The 20,045-nt window shown below is 34.9% G+C and overlaps 1 non-coding gene across 1 annotated transcript; it reads right to left on the bottom strand.

Annotated features, from left to right (window-relative positions):
* Positions 1-8,647: 8,647 nt before the first annotated feature.
* On the bottom strand, positions 8,648-8,720 carry TRNAP-CGG (transfer RNA proline (anticodon CGG)). The gene has a single exon. It is a non-coding gene; the product is annotated as a tRNA-Pro (tRNA).
* Between the last annotated feature and the right edge of the window lie 11,325 nt (positions 8,721-20,045).

The raw sequence follows: 20,045 nt of genomic DNA, 5'->3' as shown, positions 1-20,045 counted from the left end.
ATACTTATTTACAAGCTAGATATTACTTTATTTATTAAGGAATCTGTCCCCGCCATGGCCAGGTAATTCAGGCTCACGACTTGTAATCTCAGTGTCGCTGATTCGAATCTCCGTCGCACCAAACATGCTCGCCCTTTCAACCTTGGGGGCGTTATAGTGTAACGGTCAATCCCACTATTCGTCGGTAAAAGAGTAGCCCAAAAGCTGGCTGTGGGTGGCGATGACTAGCTGCCAAAACTCTATAAAATGTATTGTTTATCCGTTTGTATATTAAGGTATATTTGTGTTAAAAAAAATTGTGGGTGTCAATCTTGAATTTGTTTCTCAGTTAAGTGTGTTCATGTAACGTTTACTGCCGATGAACCAAGAGAAATATGTTCTCTTGTGATTATTTAAATAAAAACAAACTAGTTTGTGTTAGTAAGTAATAAATTCTCAATAAGTTAAGCACTCGATCACGAATCGAGTGCTTTTACTACCTGGCCATGGTAAGCCATCATATATCTACCAGACTATATAAAGTAACCTGCTTATCTTTATTAGCAACAAGGTTGCAATGGTTTCATGTCACAGTTTTTGCAAAAAGTATATTTACAGATTTGTTTAATAAATTTTAACTCATATTAACCGCGATTTTTTTTCTCACCCATTTGTGTTTCTATGATGGTAAAGCCACATCTGGTTATCTACTGTGTCCACCATGGGGTTTCGAAACTCTTAATCTGGTGTTAAAAATCTGAAAACTTACTGTTCTCCCGCAAGATGATGTTTATCTTGCAATATAAGCGTTTTTTAGTTGATATAAATGTACTATGTTGTATAACATCCATGTATATTAAAATTCATTAACAAACATTTAAAGCACATTTCAACACATACGTTACAGAACGTTAACATGTAATTAGGTTCCAGAAAAAAATAATTATTTTGAAAATAATACATAAAATTAAAGAGGTTTGTCCTTCTTCAGTTACATGCGTTTACCCGGGAATAAAGTTTTTTATATTTATTTTTACAATTGAAACTGGGCTGTCCTTTAGTAGTCAATGTTATAACTATTAGTTTAATAGCCCAAATGGCAGCGAGCAGAGAAAGGGACTTTTTGGGCAGCTCAAATGATCAAAATGCCTTTGTCGAAAAGCAAGGATGAATTTTTCACATTTCTCCCGAATCCTGCTTTGCAAGTAAATCAAACTGTTAAGCTTTTGTTATTTAAGAAAATATTTCCATAAAATCTCATTTCACAAGTAAAAAATGAGTCCAGTTCGGTTTTCGAGACTTGAAAATATTCGGAGTAACATAGCTGAATAATATGAACAAATTACAAACTAGTTAAAAGGCACTCTGAGGACAAAATATTTATCAACTCATTTAAAAGAAACACTGTAATTGGTGATAGTGTGCTGAAGTTTTTCACATCCCAAACCTATTATATAATCATGGCTTCCAGTACATCATAATACCAAATTATTTAGAAGAGGAGAGAGTGTTGGCGTAACAGTTGTCATCTATCAAAACGTTTAGACATTGCCAAGAAAACTTCCAATAGATGGCATTGGTTATAACACAGATTAGCTATCTGTACCTGCCATCTCTAATTATGCAGTGTAAAACTAGAAAGATGGCTACTAGTGACCAACACCAACCACTAATTCTTGGGCTACTCTTTCACCAACAAACAGTGGGATTGATCGTCACATTATAACGTCCCTACTGCTGAAAGAGCAAGCATGTTTGGTGTGACGAAGATTCGAACACCTTAACCTTTGTGGCCATGCCGTGCCCGGTATTTTGTGGGTTTAGTTATTTAGTTACGGGCTCTTTCGTAAATAAATGCCAAATGTTGCGTCCAATCTTCGAAAATAGATCTTCAATAGTGTAAGAATAATAGACCCTTTTTAGTGCTCAGAAGTATTGCTGAAAATGAAAGAAAATGGCTCGTCTGAAATTTGAACCCATGACTTCTCGCACCGAATGCCAGAATCATTCCCCTAAACTAACAAACTACTTGTTGATGTTGTTTTTATATATTATATGAACACACTATTTTGAACACACCCAAAGTATTATGAAATTGATAACTACCCATCGCTTATAGTGGGATTGATTGTCACATAATAACGCCCCCCCTGACTGAATGGCGAAGATGGTACCATCAGACTCTGAGTCGAGTGACTTAACCACGTGGTCATGCCCGGCTGCCAAATGAGAAATTGTATTCTCTTTTAATTTACTCATTTTCTGATAACCTTAAGACAGAACACAGAAATACAACAGATATTTTTAAGGAATTGTTTTTTATTGTAAAATGAATTCAGCAATATAAAATATTTTTGATTGACTTAGAATACAGTGTTAGTAAGAACGAAATGCATTATTCGTTGTATAAGAAAGTAACTAATAAGAAGAATATAATAATATGTCAACCTCACTATATCTGCAATACCCGTCTCATGCATATTTGAGAATAGGTTGTAAATAAACGTATCTCCTAAATATTTCCTGTACTTCGTTTTTACAATAAATATCTTCCACTTTCTTTGAAGTTCAGTTGTTTATGTGTATTACTTTATCATAATTTCGAAAGTCGTTTTTTGAATTAATGAAAACCAGATGAATATAGTATCATTACAATTTATTCAATAAATTATAAAGTGTGTGTGTGTGTTCTATTTTTATAGAAAGCCACTTCGGCTACCTTCTGCGTCTACCAAGGCAAGTCGAAATCCTAATTTATAGAGTTCTAAATGTTTATTGTTAATCTGTGTTCACATTTTCCCTATTAAATGCTAAAAAAGTTTTTATTTTTATTTCCCTTTTCTTATTTTTATCTATCGAAGCTCTACTCAAATATGTAGTTGAGTCTAACAACGCAAAATGCAAATTTTTTCTTTATGTTCATAGGCCTTACGATTTTGGACAGTAGTGTGTGATATCAAATTATTATACATAGCGTTTGTAACTTTATATTTGTTCATATTAAACATCCAATACTTCTTACTCCTTTCTCTAATCACTTTCGTAAGGCGACGAGGCATATTGTCAGTAAGGTTATTCATGTAATTCGCCATGCTTTTCATTCCAACTTGTCATTAGGAGGCACTGAAACTCAGCTGCAGTAAATCTTTTATGGTTCTTGTTAACAATTCTGTATTTCAGTTCTGCCTAACAATTTTCAATGAGATTACAATATGGAGATTTTGACGGACATAGCAATCTTCTAACGTCCATCTGATCGAAACCATCCTGTAAAATGCAAGCAATGTGAACAGTGGAACTGTCCTCCTTGAACAAAAAATTATTCTCAAACCTTCCCATAGCTTATAACAGAACTATCATCTCCATGTGGTTCCTTTAGGAGGCGCAACTGATGATTCCCTGTGGTGTATGAAGAGCATATTTTCCACGTGATGAATAGCTGTCCAAAGATGTATTGCATCACGTCCTGCGTGTTCTTTATGTGAAAGACAGCCTTCCATAATCTTATATAAGAAGTTTTAGAATAATTATCTGTCATTACGTTTTAGGTATAGCTTTTGAGAATCTTATCGGATTAAGGTGAACTTATTATATTATAACATTCAATAACCATAGAAGTAATTCTTATAACACTTAGATGGAGAGAATTGAAAATATCTTATAATTTGTCAACGACGCTACATTTGTCTTATCCAAATCTGACGAGAGGTTTCGTCAATCGCAGGTGGCATGTACAGCCCTATAAGAAGTTCTAAATACTCATTTTTTATTTTCGTATTAAAATCTCTCCACGTTTGGGGAATTTTAACATTCTATTTTACGACAATTTAGAGAAAACAAACTTGTGATAACTATGATAATTGAAATTCACTTTTGTAATCTAACTTCTCCCCAGTGGCACTGCTCTAAGTCTGTGAAAAACCGGGTTTCGATACCCGTGGTACGCAGAGCTCAGGTTATCCATTGTGTAATTTTGTGTTTTATAAAACGACAACTAACAAACATGTCTTATTAACAATAATCCTACACTGACTAAATTAGATGGAATTGTCAAGTTTGCCTTCTTGACAATAGTTGCGTAATAATTACACTTACTTTTAAAGAAAGAGATGTTTCTTACAATACATTATTACAAAAAAAAAGTTTTTTCAAAGGGTCACGTAAATTGGTTTTGTTGGTGACATTCGTCACAAGTCTCTCAGTCAGTTGAGACGTATGAATTTTTAGCTGTCAAGATGCCTTCAACGTTCAGCTTTCCTTGTGCGTAGACATCATTGGGACTACGGGTTATTTCCGATGGACTTTAGCTTTTCCCAGATTATTGCCTTCATCGGCCAGCATAAACCCTACGTCTCAGCCGATCCAAAGGAGATAAGAATCTCACGTTGTCGTCATACAGTACTACAGCCTTTCATGATACATGACCACGCTTATTTGTGCAAACCGTAGAACGCAAACATCAACGTCCAGTACTCTTCCACTGAAAGCTCTAGCAGCTTGAACTCTGTGTTCATAAAAAACGTTCATCTTTCTATAACTTCAACTGAAATACAACACTATTTGGAAACAGCGACACCATCGACATTCCATGCCGTACACAGAATATGCTCCAAAACTACAGGTCTATCAATTCATTTTATAAATATAGAAACTCAACACAAACAAGTGTCAGAGTACATACTTAACCAAGACTTTGTCTAACACTATTTTCATTTCAGAGCCGAACGTCCCCGCCGTCGATCAACTCCACCCCAACCGAGTAAGTGTGACAACCATAATACCCCACGTTCAGCAAACCCTATAACTCCATCGATGCAGCTAATTTTGACTGCCAGTAACATCCCAATACTTACAACCAGGACAAAAGAGAACGACACTCAGACCGACGATTACATTAACCTTCAACAACGAACTAACCAGAAGAAGAAAAATAACAAATCCAGTCAGACATCAACGATAACCCCATGTGATACAAAGACAAGTCAGACCCAAACCATGCAAGTTATGACTACCGACGCGTCAGTTGCAACAGACAACGAGCTCGCAAACACTCAGAACTCACAAACTGAAATTGCAAGAAGACAAATATCACACCAGATCATGGAAAAACAACATACCAAAGAATAGGAACCAGAGGATTCACTCACCTCTTTCCTAATGATCCTCCTCACCATCTCTGATCATCAGATGGGAACGAAAGTTCAACTCGAATATTTTCGCTGCTTTACAAGAACGGAGAAATATGTTTTCCAAGTCACCAACTATTTAGCTACTTCTACATTTCTGCCTTTATTCATATGTGTTTCATTTCTGTATGTGTTACTGACATTAATTTTCTTTTCATCAGCTTTCGGGCACTGTCAGGGTAGATTATTCGGCCGTGAAAGTGGGTTTTCTCGGGGTACTCCCATTCCCTCTTCCTGACACCGAGGCACTGGATCTCTAGGTCCTAGCAAGGGCAAATTGATTCATCGTTCTTTGCCCAGGCTCCTGATCGTGGCCTTTGGGTTTGGCGCACAACACGTAACCCATTGTGTAGTGATGTGCAGAACCAAATTACACGTAGGGAACATAGTTTATTAAGGACTATATATGAAGAACGATATGTTCTATATTAGTCATGAAACTGTGGATTCTAGCATTATAATGTTTTGATTCAATTCGCCAACTTGTTTGGGATGACGTGTGATTAAAAAAAATTGTTTCTCCAACATGAAATGCGTCCAGTGCTTGATATACATATTTTTTTCGAGATAGTTACGGTAATAGTGAAGAGAATTATTCTTTTATTCAATGTGTATACTTTTGGTTAAAACGGGACTTTCCCCTTTTAATTGTTTCGGAGATTTTGAACATTCTTAAGTTGACAGTATTTTGCACGACTTTGTGAAGATAATATTCATTATTTTAAAACTTTTACCTAGATATTTTTATCTGGTATGTGTATCCTTATCTGTAGCTGCAATTTAGTTTGTTTGTTTTTTTAATTTCGCAAAGCTACGCGAGGGCTATTTGCTCTAATTGTCCCTAATTAAGCAGTATAAGACTAGAGGGAAAGCAGCTAGTCTTCCCTACAGCTGCCAACTATTGGGCTACTCTTTTACCAACGAAGAGTAGGATTGGCCATCTCGTTATAATCCCTCCAAGGCTGAAATGGCGAGCATGTTTGATGTGACGGGGATTCGAACCGGCGATCCTCGTAATAAGAATCCAGTTCTTAACCACCTGGCCATGCCGAGCCTATAATTAATTTTATTTCATGGTTTAATATCATTTTTCTTTGTACCTTACACGAGGGTTACAGTGAGTTATTAACACTGAAAATGTGATATTCTTTACTATTCCCAACTTCTCTCTCACACACACACACACACACACACTGGTTATAAACACTTGCCCTTATTTTGGTTTATTACATTGTGTATTTCTTCATTCCGTTCTGTAACTGAAGATTGTGGTTTTACATTTCTATTTGTTGTCTCGTTCTTCTTACACGAGAACAGTGGAAATTCGTAAAGTATTCCAAAACTCCTTCGCGAACTCTACTTCTGCTATGAGGGAAATCTGTGTAACGGATAACATAAGAACTACACGTTTCTAAATAGTTTCTTCATTCATTTTAAAAAGTACAACGTCATTAATAATTTTCTATCGTAATAAATACTTTCACACCTCACTGAGAGCTACAATAATTCATTCGATATCCTACAAATTAATTTTTTAAAAATCTTCAGAGTTTTAAAGTATTTTTACCTTGAACTTACAGTACAGCTACTTCTGTTATTGGATGTCGTTCTTAATTTACAAATGGTCTACAAAATCCAGCTGTAACTCTACCACTTGGCCATCGTACTCTCTAAGAGGTCTTACTCACTCAAGATTCTGTCAATATTTCTACTATTTGTCGAATTATTCAATATTCACCGCAATTGACTTGTGACTTATGTTCAGCAATAAGGACAAATCAAGAAATATTGTGAAGTTTTTATTTTTCAATGGGTGAGGCATAACCTTGGAAAATGTTAAATTTCAACGCAACAATACATTACAGACACTAAACTATACTTAAGAAAGCGGTAATAACTCGAGGAAAGTAATTTTGATAAACTTTCTTTTGTTGTGTGTGATTTTTACGTAAAACACATCTTAGTGTTTTTTGATAACACAAATAAAGTTCATTGTTTTCAGCTAAAATTATCAATCATAAATTCGTATTCTTTTTCCCTTTACGCTTAAAATTCTTCCTGTCAAATTTCTTCTTTACGTGTCCAACAATTAGTTTTATTATCGGAGCAGCCAATAGAAAAATCCATTCTGTTCTGTTATTAATATCATGGTTGGTAACTTTGCTGACAACAGTTTATATTCCATTGTCTCTTGTGGTATTATTATTTGAACGTTAAATCACAGAATGACTGATAATTTCTTTTTGTGGTTCATATAGTTAAACAGCAAAGAGTTATATTAGAAACTAATAATTTACCAGCATATTTTGAAATGACCCACGACAGATTGAAAGGTTCATTTTTTATAGTTAAACGATTTCGCTGTGTCTAGTTCGATTATTAGTGTGATCAGAAAATAACACAATGTAACACAACACAGTGTTCCTGGATACTATGTGTTATTTCTTCATTGCTTATGTTGTAAAAGTAATGAAAATGGCCATTATTCCCTTCAAACTTTGCTTTTGTTACCTAAATAATGAAATTTAGAAATTAACCTATTTTCTGTATTAAAACGAGCAAATTTGCACATTTTCATTGAAGTAAGGACTGAATAAAACAAGATATGAATCAAGATTTACATGTATTTATACTAAAGTTCTATGCTCCCCTGTTCTCCTTGAATTTATCAATATGAACGTCAAGGATACGGACTTTTAGGGACTTGCTGCGACCCTTTCCGACTTAGTTCTACACCAGAGATTAAACAAGTTGCGCATAATTTTCAGCTTTGTGATTGCCCAAGAATTCTAGAACCACTTTCTGCCAAAGAACAAGAAAAATTTTGTTACAGTGCAATCTGCGATACTTGTTACAATAGATTAGAATTTTACGTCATAAGATGTAATGTTTCACAGTTTTCTGTTTTAGATAATATTTTGGCAATAACACATCTTTCAGTTGCAAACTTTGTTCCAAAGAACTTAGTACCAAGAATCATTGGCGTGTGCCATTACACTCATATACCCAAAACTTCGGAATTTATACTAAGCACAAAATTGATTTGGTAGAGCTAGGTCGTCACTCGAACGCGCAACGAGAATCTTACCACTAGACCAACGAGTTGATGATTGGATTGTATATATTATCACCATATCCTAGTGATACCATTATTAATATGAGCTTTTACAAAAACATTATATCACAAGTAAAAATTCAATTGAGTGTTATAATTTCGATTTTAAAGTACTTATGATGAATCGTATTTTAAAAAGGAGACTTCTTTGGACTCAGTTTGATTATTAGTTCAGAATGATAAAAGATAACCAATTCTATATTGAACTATAGCGTAATAAAATTACATTAAATATAAGAGGTTTTATGTTTGAGATTCACTTTTGGCAAAAGTAGAACCATTAAGTTTGTTCCAAACATGTAACAACTACCCTAATTCGTGCAGAAACCATCATAATTATCACTCTCCAGACGAGGAGAATAACATTGGGCTCGTCCGGGAATCGAACCCGGGGATCTCTCACACCCGAAGCGAGAATCCTACCACTAGACCAACGAGCCAATATAATGACTTTTGCTGCCTCTGCTATTATAGGCGATGTGCAACATACAAAAGAACTTTTACAGGACAGTTGTTATTATCTTTTCGCCTTTGTACACTTTTACGCCTTCTGCATTGAAATTTATTTCGTTTTAAATAGACATACGCTCCCTAAGCGGCAGGTCTGCATGCTTATGATGCTAAAACTCACGTTTCGATACGCGCAGTGGACAGTGTACAGATAGCTCATTGTACGACTTTATATTTAACAGCAACTAAACAAACAAAAAAGTAACACAAATCAAATATAAAATATATTTACCCAAATTAAAAACAAATCATTATCTTGACGAAGCGCGAATAACAATCTCGACTTAAATAGTTTCTATCAGCCCAGTGTCTTCAGAAACAGAACCTGTTAGTTTTACTGACTCTTGTGTCCATCACTGATGACAATAAGAGAGGTTTAGGAAGGGTTTCTGAAATGTTAGTTTCAACTAATTGCATAATTTCTAAGAGTTAAGTTTATTTGCATTATTTAATTTTAAAAAAAATATAGTTATAATTTGATGCCTATCAGACACGTTTCATTATGGCTTGCACGATCAGCTTTTAATTATCTGCAGTAACTGGTGTTTAGAAACAAATTTCAACGATTCATCTATCCTTTGCTAAGGCCTAAAATAACATAAAAAATAAGTTCATGGACAATATTCTTGATGTTACTTGCACATATAACCTCTAAGTGACAAAAAGTATAAGATACCAAAGTTACTCGATCGTTCCACTGAAGGTACTCCTATATTCTTACTGCTGACTGTTTATAAGCTCTTTGTTGATGTTTTTGAAAAGACAGTATAAGAAAGCAGTGAGATAACTAAATTTCAAAGAGTTATTGGATAAAAATATTAGGTTGCTCACCCATCCAACCACATTAAAACGTTTTCCGTGTTTCATAATAATTTTCCTTTCATATTAATGATCACAATTTAAGATATCAATGTTAAAAGACCCACAGAAAGATGTCACAGCTATCACTAAGCCCCTATTTTAATGGAAGTCGAGAAGATTTCTATATAAAACAGAGCAATTATGAGAATTACAGTGATATAAGGTTCTTCTTTAGTTGAGTAGACTGGGAAGGGTGATCACACTGTAGGGAATAAAGTGTACATGATTTGTGTTTGTTCTTTGATTTGTGTAATTGTGTTTCCCTGTTCTTGTAAGCCTAACTTAAAATGTTAATATTCGTTGAAACCCATTTGTATTTCACATGTAAATAAAATACAAACGTACCATAGATATGATGTTCACGACCTTTTTATAGCGGAGAATATGGTAAAGGTTAGAGTCTTGTGTCACTGTTCATTAATATTGATAGTTCTTACAGTTGATTTAATTGTTGTAACATATTGTGTGTGACAAGAAAAGTGACCTTGGGTTGTGAGTAAACGTGGATAAGGAAACATATTATGGATTGCATATAGAGAATTTGTATCCATTAAAGGATTTTTCTATTTTTTACACAAATTATATATATTCGTCCTATAACTAAGAATTGGATTCGAGAATGTATCAAGTCACCCCTTAAGTAATGTCCTATTTTAGGTTCAGAAAAAGGGAAAGTATTTCAAATAATTTTAATGTTATTTAATAAATAATTTAAATTGCATTATTATTAATTACTTCCTGTCACCGATTCACAAGTTTCTGAATACCACTTCTATAAAATTCTTGGGACTTGATGGAACAAAATGTAGAGAGAGTAGTTTTGACATCTTTATGTGTTCCAAGGGTTTTTCCATCAAAATAGTTCTGTAAACTTCAGAGTAAATGATATTCAGATGGGACAAGGTCTGAAGATTAAAAAGAACGTGAAAGTGGTTTTTAGTTTAAATCTTCAATCTTTGCAAATGTGAACCTTCCTGTACGGAGCCGTGAATTATCCTGGTGTAACACAACACCTTTACCACTCATCAAAGCAGGCCTCTTTCCTTTCAGTGAAATATTCAAGCGCCCTAACAATCGACAATAGAAGTCTGATGTAATAGTTACATTGAGTGGCAGCAACTCAAAGTGGATCACACCAACAATATCCCACAAAACGCTTAACAAGAGTTTCCTATGGTGGAGGTCCATTTTAGGCTGTTCTTTAGCCAGTTTACCTACACCGAGCCATTCTCTGCAGCGCTTAACATTCTTATGAAATATCCATTTTTCATATCCAGGCACCAACCTGTTTAAAATAGGTGAGTTACCTTCACGAGTGAGGAGATAAGTGAAAATGGCCGCTCTTGCTTGAATGTTGGCTTCTGACAAATCATATTTCAGTTATTGAAGCCTTCTGCAAAGACAGAAATGGTGGTGCACTTTCTGTATTAAATTTTCGGGGATGACTCGACATAATTGGCATGACGTTTCGAAGGATCCGAATTACATACTTTAAAAAATTAATTTACTTCATCATTAATTAACGTAAAAACATTGAATGGAATACTGACGTCTACGAATCAGCACCTTTCGTAATCGCAATCCATTCCCGAATCCAAATCAATTCTTGGTAAAAGACGGACATATTTTATCAAAAAGGCAGATTAATCCGTTCTCAAGTCCGGATCCAGTTCGTTGTAGAAAATGATAGTTTTGTGTAAATGGCGGATACATCCATTCCCAAATCATTCAGTACGTAATGTCAATAACCCATTTCCAAATCCAAATCAGTTTCTTGGTAAATGACACATAATTTTATGTAAAAGGTGGATAAATCCATTTCCCATATTATTCCATTATTCCAATTGGTGGTGGGAACAACGGGATTATTGCTATTACATTTTGATATGTGTCAAAAAGAAAGGGGTAAGACAAAAATCTATACAAAGAACAAATATTTTATGAGTTACACATTACAGTACAAATAAACAATACTTCACTCATACAATACACAGTAATGCAATACTACAAGGAAGTGATCGTATGTGTTTTGAAGCTTTAAACAGAATGTGTAAGACGAGGAAGAGGTAACGGAAACAATAAAAAATACATCCATTGAAACACATTCTACCCCACCTATTTGTAAGTTAAACTGGGTAAAACACATTAACTAAATAAAAACCACAAGTTATGATACATTTATTTTATTCTACGTAAGTACACTAGAACTATAATTACATCAAGAAAATAACATCGCTTATAATCATTCGCCAAGACAATGTTTCTTGACGACTTAAAATGAATGCTACAAGTCGTCTGTATCGGGCGAACATAAACAACCTGAAGATGGGTGTTTTAGATGAAGTGAAAGTGAACAAAACATGGTACTAACATTGGTTATGGAACATACATGTTTAGGTAAAGTAGCAAGATGAAGAAACTCACGCTTCTAATGTGAGAACTTTAAGAATTATCGTTATGTTAAACAAAAGGAAAATATCGACTTGAGCTGTGAAAGAAAATGATGTGCATACAAAGTAGCATACGTAATATTTGCGATAAATCTGTATTAAATCATTGTAATTCTATATAAAATCTACTCTCTTAGGCCTAACACTGTTTTCAATATGTTAAGAAATTCTTAAGTTCCTAACACCGGAAAATAATGATCAGGACCTATTTACCAACGGGCAGTGATGATTACGGACGAGTCATCTGTGTTGAAACTATATAAAGCAACTTAATATTTAAAATTGGACTTTTTACTAAAGGGGTTGGAAACGTATTGTATATCCCGTTCCCGTAATACAACAAAAATATTGGAGAAGTGTGATTTGTAGACTAGTAGTTAATATGATGTTACATAATAATTAGGCTAATATTACATGGAATCAATATCTCTCTAACACGCGTAAAATTTGGTGATAAAACTTTTTTTTCTGTTTTAGACCATAGCTATATTGAGCTGCGTTTACTGAAGGAAATCGAGCCCTGAATTTTAGGGTTGCAAGTCCGTAGCTTTACTGCTGTCCTACAGGATATTTGAAAACACATATAAGGTTAGTAATATGAGGTTGTTTTGGTTTGTCAGTATCCAGTTTTTACTTAGGAATGTGTTATTGAATGTGTTTTTTCCTTATTTATCTGTTGATGTGTTGTATGATGTCATAACATTATTTCACTCTGTCAGAAGACTGCTTTCTCTGCACACCCATTTTAGTAAAGCGGCATTTAAACAATTCTTGATGACAAGAGATTAAAATTTCTGAAGATATTAGATTTGAGGAAATTGGAAGTTATCAAATGATTTACTTTTCACGAAAGTAACGCATGTTTTCTTAGTGCAAAACTACACCCTGTCCACAGAGAGAAATCGAACACTATATTTTTGGATTGTAACTGCATAGACTTACCGCTAACTCAACGGAGGACAACACATTAATTAAATGTGACAACACTACTTTAATATTATTATTGTATTTCCATACACTTACTGCTAACACAACACATGCTAATTAAATCTGATAAAACTACTTTAACATCAGTATACTTTTGCTTATTTGCTCATCTGAAATTCATGTTAAAATCTCAATATAAGTAGATCACTGACAATAAACCACATTTACATTAAATATGCCAAATTTGTAGATGGATTCATATAACAATCCACCACAGACACATACATACAGAAGTTTGATATTTTATGACCTTTTCATCCGTTCTAGACCATTTTAAACATTACCAACAGGAGAAAAGTAAAAGTATTCAATTGACAGGAATTTTGTGGGAAATGAATAAAATGTCAGATTCAAAAGAAATCATAGCATTTCAAGCAAAGTGAGATTTTTATGTTTTTATAGACAGAGAAAGTTACCCCAGCTTATGTAATCACACCAGAAGCACACTTAGCGAAAAGTGCGAACTTAGAAATATAATTAATCAATATCTTTCGCATTGAGCTTTATGTAAGATATTGGCCACAGCTTATGACAGATATTACACATTAAAGACAGACTTCAAATGTTGAATTAAAAAAAAAACAGAAAACAATATCTTGACACGTTCAGAATATCTTATTGATATCTTAAAGAAATGGGCGATAAGGACTAAATATTCAGATCGTTCTTGAAAAGTTTTAAGTTTAAGATAGAACACACCTGTTTCATTTGTTTGTCTGCTATAAACACAAAACTACACAATGGGCTACATGTGCTTTATTAATGCGAATATCGAATCCCAACTTATAGCTTTATAAACCTTTAAACTTACAGCTGCCCCTTCTTTAAGTGAAAATGCACTTGATTAACTAATTTGTACTAGCCATCTCTGATTTACAATTACTGACAATGGAAGAAAACCAGTGAGCAGCAGTCGCCGTCTTCGCTGTAACTTTAATTTGAATTTCGGAATGGGTCGTCATTTTTACAATGCACACACAACTGAACGTACTGAGCATATTCGATGGCATATTTTGAGCTCGTACCCTGGACTTCTCGACATAAAGCCCAGCAGGCTATCCACTAGGCCAATTCAAACCGAAATGGTTCAATAGGCTCTCGTACAACTGGATACGTGTGTTACCTTTACTACAAAATAAAGTTTACATTTGTCTTACCGCAGTTAATTGACGGTAGGGATGAAACTCATTGTAAACACATGTAATTTGGCTGTTACGTAAAACGTATTTGAAACTGTACTTGAATAACAATTTGAATAGTTGTCAGCTTTAACTGAAAATATGACATTTTAGCTAAGAGATGTACCTACAAACATACAGAACAACATGTTATTATTTACTACCAATGTACAATGCCACTAGCTTCCCAAGTATTAGCTGATAGATTTTGTATGTTTTGAATTTCGCGCAAAGATACTCGAGGACTATCTGCACTAGCTCTCCATAATTCAGCTCTTAAGTTACACTTGTACCAACGAATATTGGGAATGTCTGTCGTATTATACCACCTCCACGGCTGATAAAGCGATCATGTTTGATATGACAGGGATTCGAACCCGTGATCCTAAAATTACAAGTCGAGTGCCTTATCCACCTAGCCAAAGCTGGTAGGAATGAAATTTACGCGATGTAAAACTTCCAAGTTAGAATCCAGGTAATAATGCTTAAAATATCACGAAAGAACGTGATTTACATCACAACTTTGCCTCTCATAATACTGTTAATAACAAACATTTCTGATTGTTCCAGATCCAATTCATTATCGATTGCACCAGGCCTCATGGATTTTGATTTCTTGCAAATGTTTTTGTGAGGAATATTTGTTCTTTTGTAGTTAAGCACAAAGCTACACAATGGGCTATCTGCGCTCTGATCATCACGTATATCAAAGTCTGATTACTGTTATGTCTAAGTCCGCAGATATACTTTTGTGTCACTGACGAGTAAAATAAACCGAAGTTAACACAACTGTATTTCTCTCATATGAATTCCCCTTTCTAGCAATAATGAGATATTTCTTCGACTAAACAGTAGACCTATATACAGTCATATGAAAAAGTTAGGTCACCCTATGAAAGCCTGTGTATATTTGTAACATTTTTGGATATACAGATATTTAATCTGAATTTTAACAATACTGAGAGATTATAGAAATATAACTAAACAATGAAAATTGAAGAAAAGACTTTTCAAGATCGACTCTAAATGTAATTTTACAAAAATGCATATTCTAACTGAGGAAAAAGTTCGCACAAGCCCACATTTATTCCCACTTAACATGGCTAAACTCATACACAGGTGTATCACACCAGGTGTACATGATTAGCAGATCGTTACTCAGCATTTTGAATGAGGCTTGCCATATTTAAACTTCAGACATTTAGTTTGGTGTGCTCCTGACTGTTGAAATGAGAGTGAGCACCTTGAGGTGTCTGAGGCCTTCAAAAAGAAAATTGAAGCAGCTTATGAGACTGGTAACGGATTTTAAAAGATCCCAAAGGATTTTGAAATCAGCCATTACACTGTCCAGAAAATAGTTAACAAGTGGAGGTCTTTCAAAACAACTGCCAACATGCCCCGGTCTGATCGTCCAAGCAAGCTCACCCCGAGAGCAGACCGCAAGATGCTAAAAGAGGTGTCCAAGCCCCCTAACATGTCATCACGGGACCTACAGCAGGCTCTGGCTACTGTTGATGTGAAAGTGCATGCCTCTACAATCAGAAAGAGACTGCACAAGTTTAATTTGCATGGAAGGTGTGCAATGAGGAAACCTTTGCTCTCTAAGAGAAACATCAAGGCCAGACTGAAGTTTGCCAGAGTGAATGTAGACAAAGACCAGGACTTCTGAAATAATGTTCTTTGGGCAGATGAGTCCAAAATTGAAATATATGGACACCAGAACAGAGGACATGTTTGGCGTAAACCACATACAGAATTCCAGGAAAAGAACCTCATACCAACTGTGAAGCATGGAAGTGGAAGTGTCATGGTTTGGGGCTGCTTTGCTGTAGCAGGACCTGTACAGCTCACAATAATAGAATCCACCATGCATTCTACTGAGTATCAGAGGGTGCTTGAGGAACATGTGAGTCCATCTGTAAGAAAATTAAAGCTGAAGCGTAACTGGACCCTGCAACACGACAATGACCTAAAACATACCAGTAAATCCACCAAGGATTAGCTGAAAACTAATAAATGGAGAGTCCTGGAATGGCTGAATCAAAGTTCAGATCTTAATCCCATTGAGATGCTGTGTGGTGAGTTGAAACGGGCTGTACATGCAAGAAACCCCTCAAACATCTCACATCTGAAAGAATTCTGCATTAAGGAGTGGAGCAAATTTTCTTCAGACCGATGTCAGAGACTGGTAGACGGCTACAAGAAGCGTCTCATTGCAGTTATTTCAGCCAAAGGGGGTAACACTAGTTATGAGGAGGTAGGGTGCCCTAACTTTTCCTCAGTTAGAATATGCATTTGTGTAGAATTACATTTCCATAAGATCTTGAAAAGTCTTTTCTTTAATCTTAATTGTTTAGTTATATTCCTATTATCTCTCAGTATTGTTAAAATTGAGATGAAATATCTTTATATCCAAAAATGTTACAAAAATACACAGGCTTTAATAAAGAGTCCTAACTTTTCCACATGACTGTATATGTAAAAACAATTTTTTTTTTTTGGTTTCAACAAATATTGAAATTTGAAGCACCCTCCGCCTCCAAATATAGAAATATGTTACCTTTATCTCAAAACATTTAAAAATAGCTTCAGCATTGTAGTTAAGTAATAAATTTCTTAATCCTGTTATATATTACGGAATAGTTGAGTAATATTGATCTCGTTCAGACTTCCATTTATTTTGCTCTAATGATACTTATTTACAAGCTAGATATTACTTTATTTATTAATGAATCTGCCCCTGCATGGCCAGGTAGTCAAGGCGCTCGACTTCTAATATCAGGGTCGCGGATTCGAATCCCCGTAGCACCAAACATGCTCGCCCTTTCAACCTTGGGAGCGTTATAATGTGACGGTCAATCCCACTACTCGTAGGGAAAAGAGTAGCCCAAGAGCTGGCTGTGGGTGGCGTTGACTAGCTGCCTAAACTCTGGTCTAACACTGCTAATTTAAGAACGGATAGCATTACTATAAATTGTATTGTTTATCCGTTTGTATATTAAGATATATTTCTGTTAAAAAAAAAAAATTGTGGGTGTCAATCTTGTTTAGGAAATACCATAAATTTAAAATGAATTTGCTTGTTTCTCAGTGAAGTGTATTCATGTAACGTTCACTGCCGATGAACCAAGAGAAATATGCTCACAAAGTTCTCGTGTTTAATAAAATAAAAACAAACTAGTTTATGTTAGTAAGTAATAAATGCTCAATAAGTTAAGACTTAGCGTTTTGATGCCAAAGTCATTTCAACGAGATTGTGTGTGTACGCTTTAAAGAAACGCAAATGTTTACCGTAACAAATACATATATTCCTGCTATTACACGCAATACACAGGTAATTTGCTATTGCCTAAAAGGAGAAACTTATAAGTAACTAGCCATGCCCAACCGGTCAAAAACTGGTAGAAAAACCGGTTGGAAGATTATTTAAAAAAAACGGAGGTCCCGCCCTTCCTTCAGCTTTGTTCCCTAACTTCTTCCTGGAACACAAAAAACAACAACACCCGGATTACGAGTCGAGTGCTTTAACTACCTGGCCATGGTGGGCTATCATATATCTACCAGACTGTATAAACTAACCTGTATATCTTTATTAGCAACAAGGTTGCAATGGTTTTATATGACAGTTTTTGCAAAAAGTATATTTATAGATTAGTTTAATAAATTTAAACTCATATTAAACGGGACTTTTTCTCACCCATTTGTACTTCTATGATAGTAAAGCCACATCTGGTTCTCTGCTGTGTCTACCATGGGAAATCGAAGCTCTAATCTGGTGTTGAAAATCTGAAAACTTACGGTTGTCCAGCGAGATGACGTTTATCTTGCAATATCATGACGTTTTGTAGCCGTAACGATCACTTTCTTTTTTGCACAACTCTTTTTTTTTCTATCGCTGTTTCTTTACTGAAATTGAGTAATTGGGATTTTTGAAGAATTTCGTAAGATATGGAAATATATTATTGGTTAAAGTGTGGTAGTTTGAATGAAATTTTTTCCTTTTGTTATTATTAATTAATTTGACTAAACACGTGTTTCTGTTTCCGCTCTAACGAGGCAGCGTCGTGGCTTTAACAGTTAAGTTTGAAAGTGTACTATAAAGAAATGGCATCATAATTATATTTATATCGGCAAAATCTAATACACCTTAAATATTACAGAGGTTAATGAGATCTGAATCAGAGCGAATGGCAGGGTGAATGTATATTTTGAAGTATACAACAATTTCCAAATTAACAAAATGGAATTACTTGTTACTATCTCATCTAGATGTAGTTGGATAAATATATTAGTTTTGTTTATGTTATGTTATATTCATTTTGATAAATAATTAAACCACAATAAATTACTTTGCATTTTAATATAAATGAATGGTATTCTGACATTGTACTTGCATGGTTGCTATAAAGTACGTGACACAGAGACAGTCTTGAAGTAGTATTTTACAGGGCCGCTATAGCATACGTGGCACACAGACAGCCTTGAACAAATGTATTTCAGGGATGCTGTGACACGTAAGCGGTCTTGAACTACTATTTCACAGGGCTGCTTTGACACACGTGACACACAGACATTTATGTGTTATTATTTTACATTTTTTTCAGTTTATTATCATCGTCGCTGTAATGCGACTTTAATTTCTTCAATCATGTTAGGATCGGGTGTGTGTGTTGTCTTGAAGCAATGCTAGATCGGGATATCTGCTGATTCCACCGAGAGGTATTGAACTTACGAAAGATATTTAGAGCGTTTAGTTTTTATTTACGTAAGAGCCCATTTTTGAAGCTGGTGAATTCAGGAGTTTAGGGGAAGGAGGTTTTAGTAAATCCTCAGGTTCCCCTCGCGGTGTAATGAAAACTTTACATTTCTGCAAATATATAAATTTATGCATGACAAACACATCCAATCTTGGTATATGGATATAAAATAGTGTAAGAAGAATACACCTTTTTCACTGCTCAGAAGTATTACTGAAAGTGAAAGAAAAGGGCTCGTCCGGGATTTGAAACCGGGATCTCTCGCACCCAAAGCGAAAATCATACCCCTAGACAAACGAGCCGATTTTAGACATCCCTTTGTAAAGTATATGAAAATATCTATTTCTTTTGATAATACATATATTTCGTCTAAGTAAAATAAGTTGTTCTCTAAGGGTATTAACAAGCTGTCACCTAAAAACTCTAAAAGTACTACAAAATGGATCATTACCCACAGCCTACACTTGGGCTATTCTCTTATCAACGAATAGTTGGTTTGATAGTCATATTATAACGCCTCCATGGCTGAAAGGGCGACCATGTTTGGTGCAACCGAGGTTCGAACATGCGACATTCGGATTTAGAGTCCAATGACCATGCCGAGGCATCTCTTAGCAAAATTCTCACGAAATTCATTTACACTTTAAAATTATAAAGATATTTCTCGAGTGACAGATCAAGAGAATGATAATGACGTCACCACGAAATCAATTACTGCAGCAAGAAGGAAACAGTCTTAGAATACGGTTTGCATATTAGAAATTACACATATTTTACATTATTAGAGGAATGAAACCTCAGGCTGAAAATCACATCCCTAGAATGTGACATGCAGTTTTAGAAACGTTCAAAAAGTGCTTCGTACTGAGGTGGAATGTATCGTTTCGACATTTAGATGCTGATATGAAAGACTGCAATAAAGCTTTCTAGTTTCAAATTGAAAGATTCCAGAACGTCCCAAACCAAAAACACTAAAAAATCAGCTAACATTCGAAGCCTATATTGAGAACAGAACCTTTTGC

This window comes from Tachypleus tridentatus, chromosome 1 (genome assembly GCF_004210375.1).
Source record: "Tachypleus tridentatus isolate NWPU-2018 chromosome 1, ASM421037v1, whole genome shotgun sequence".
Lineage (NCBI taxonomy): Eukaryota > Metazoa > Arthropoda > Merostomata > Xiphosura > Limulidae > Tachypleus > Tachypleus tridentatus.
This window is presented reverse-complemented; position numbering and strand designations above follow the sequence as displayed.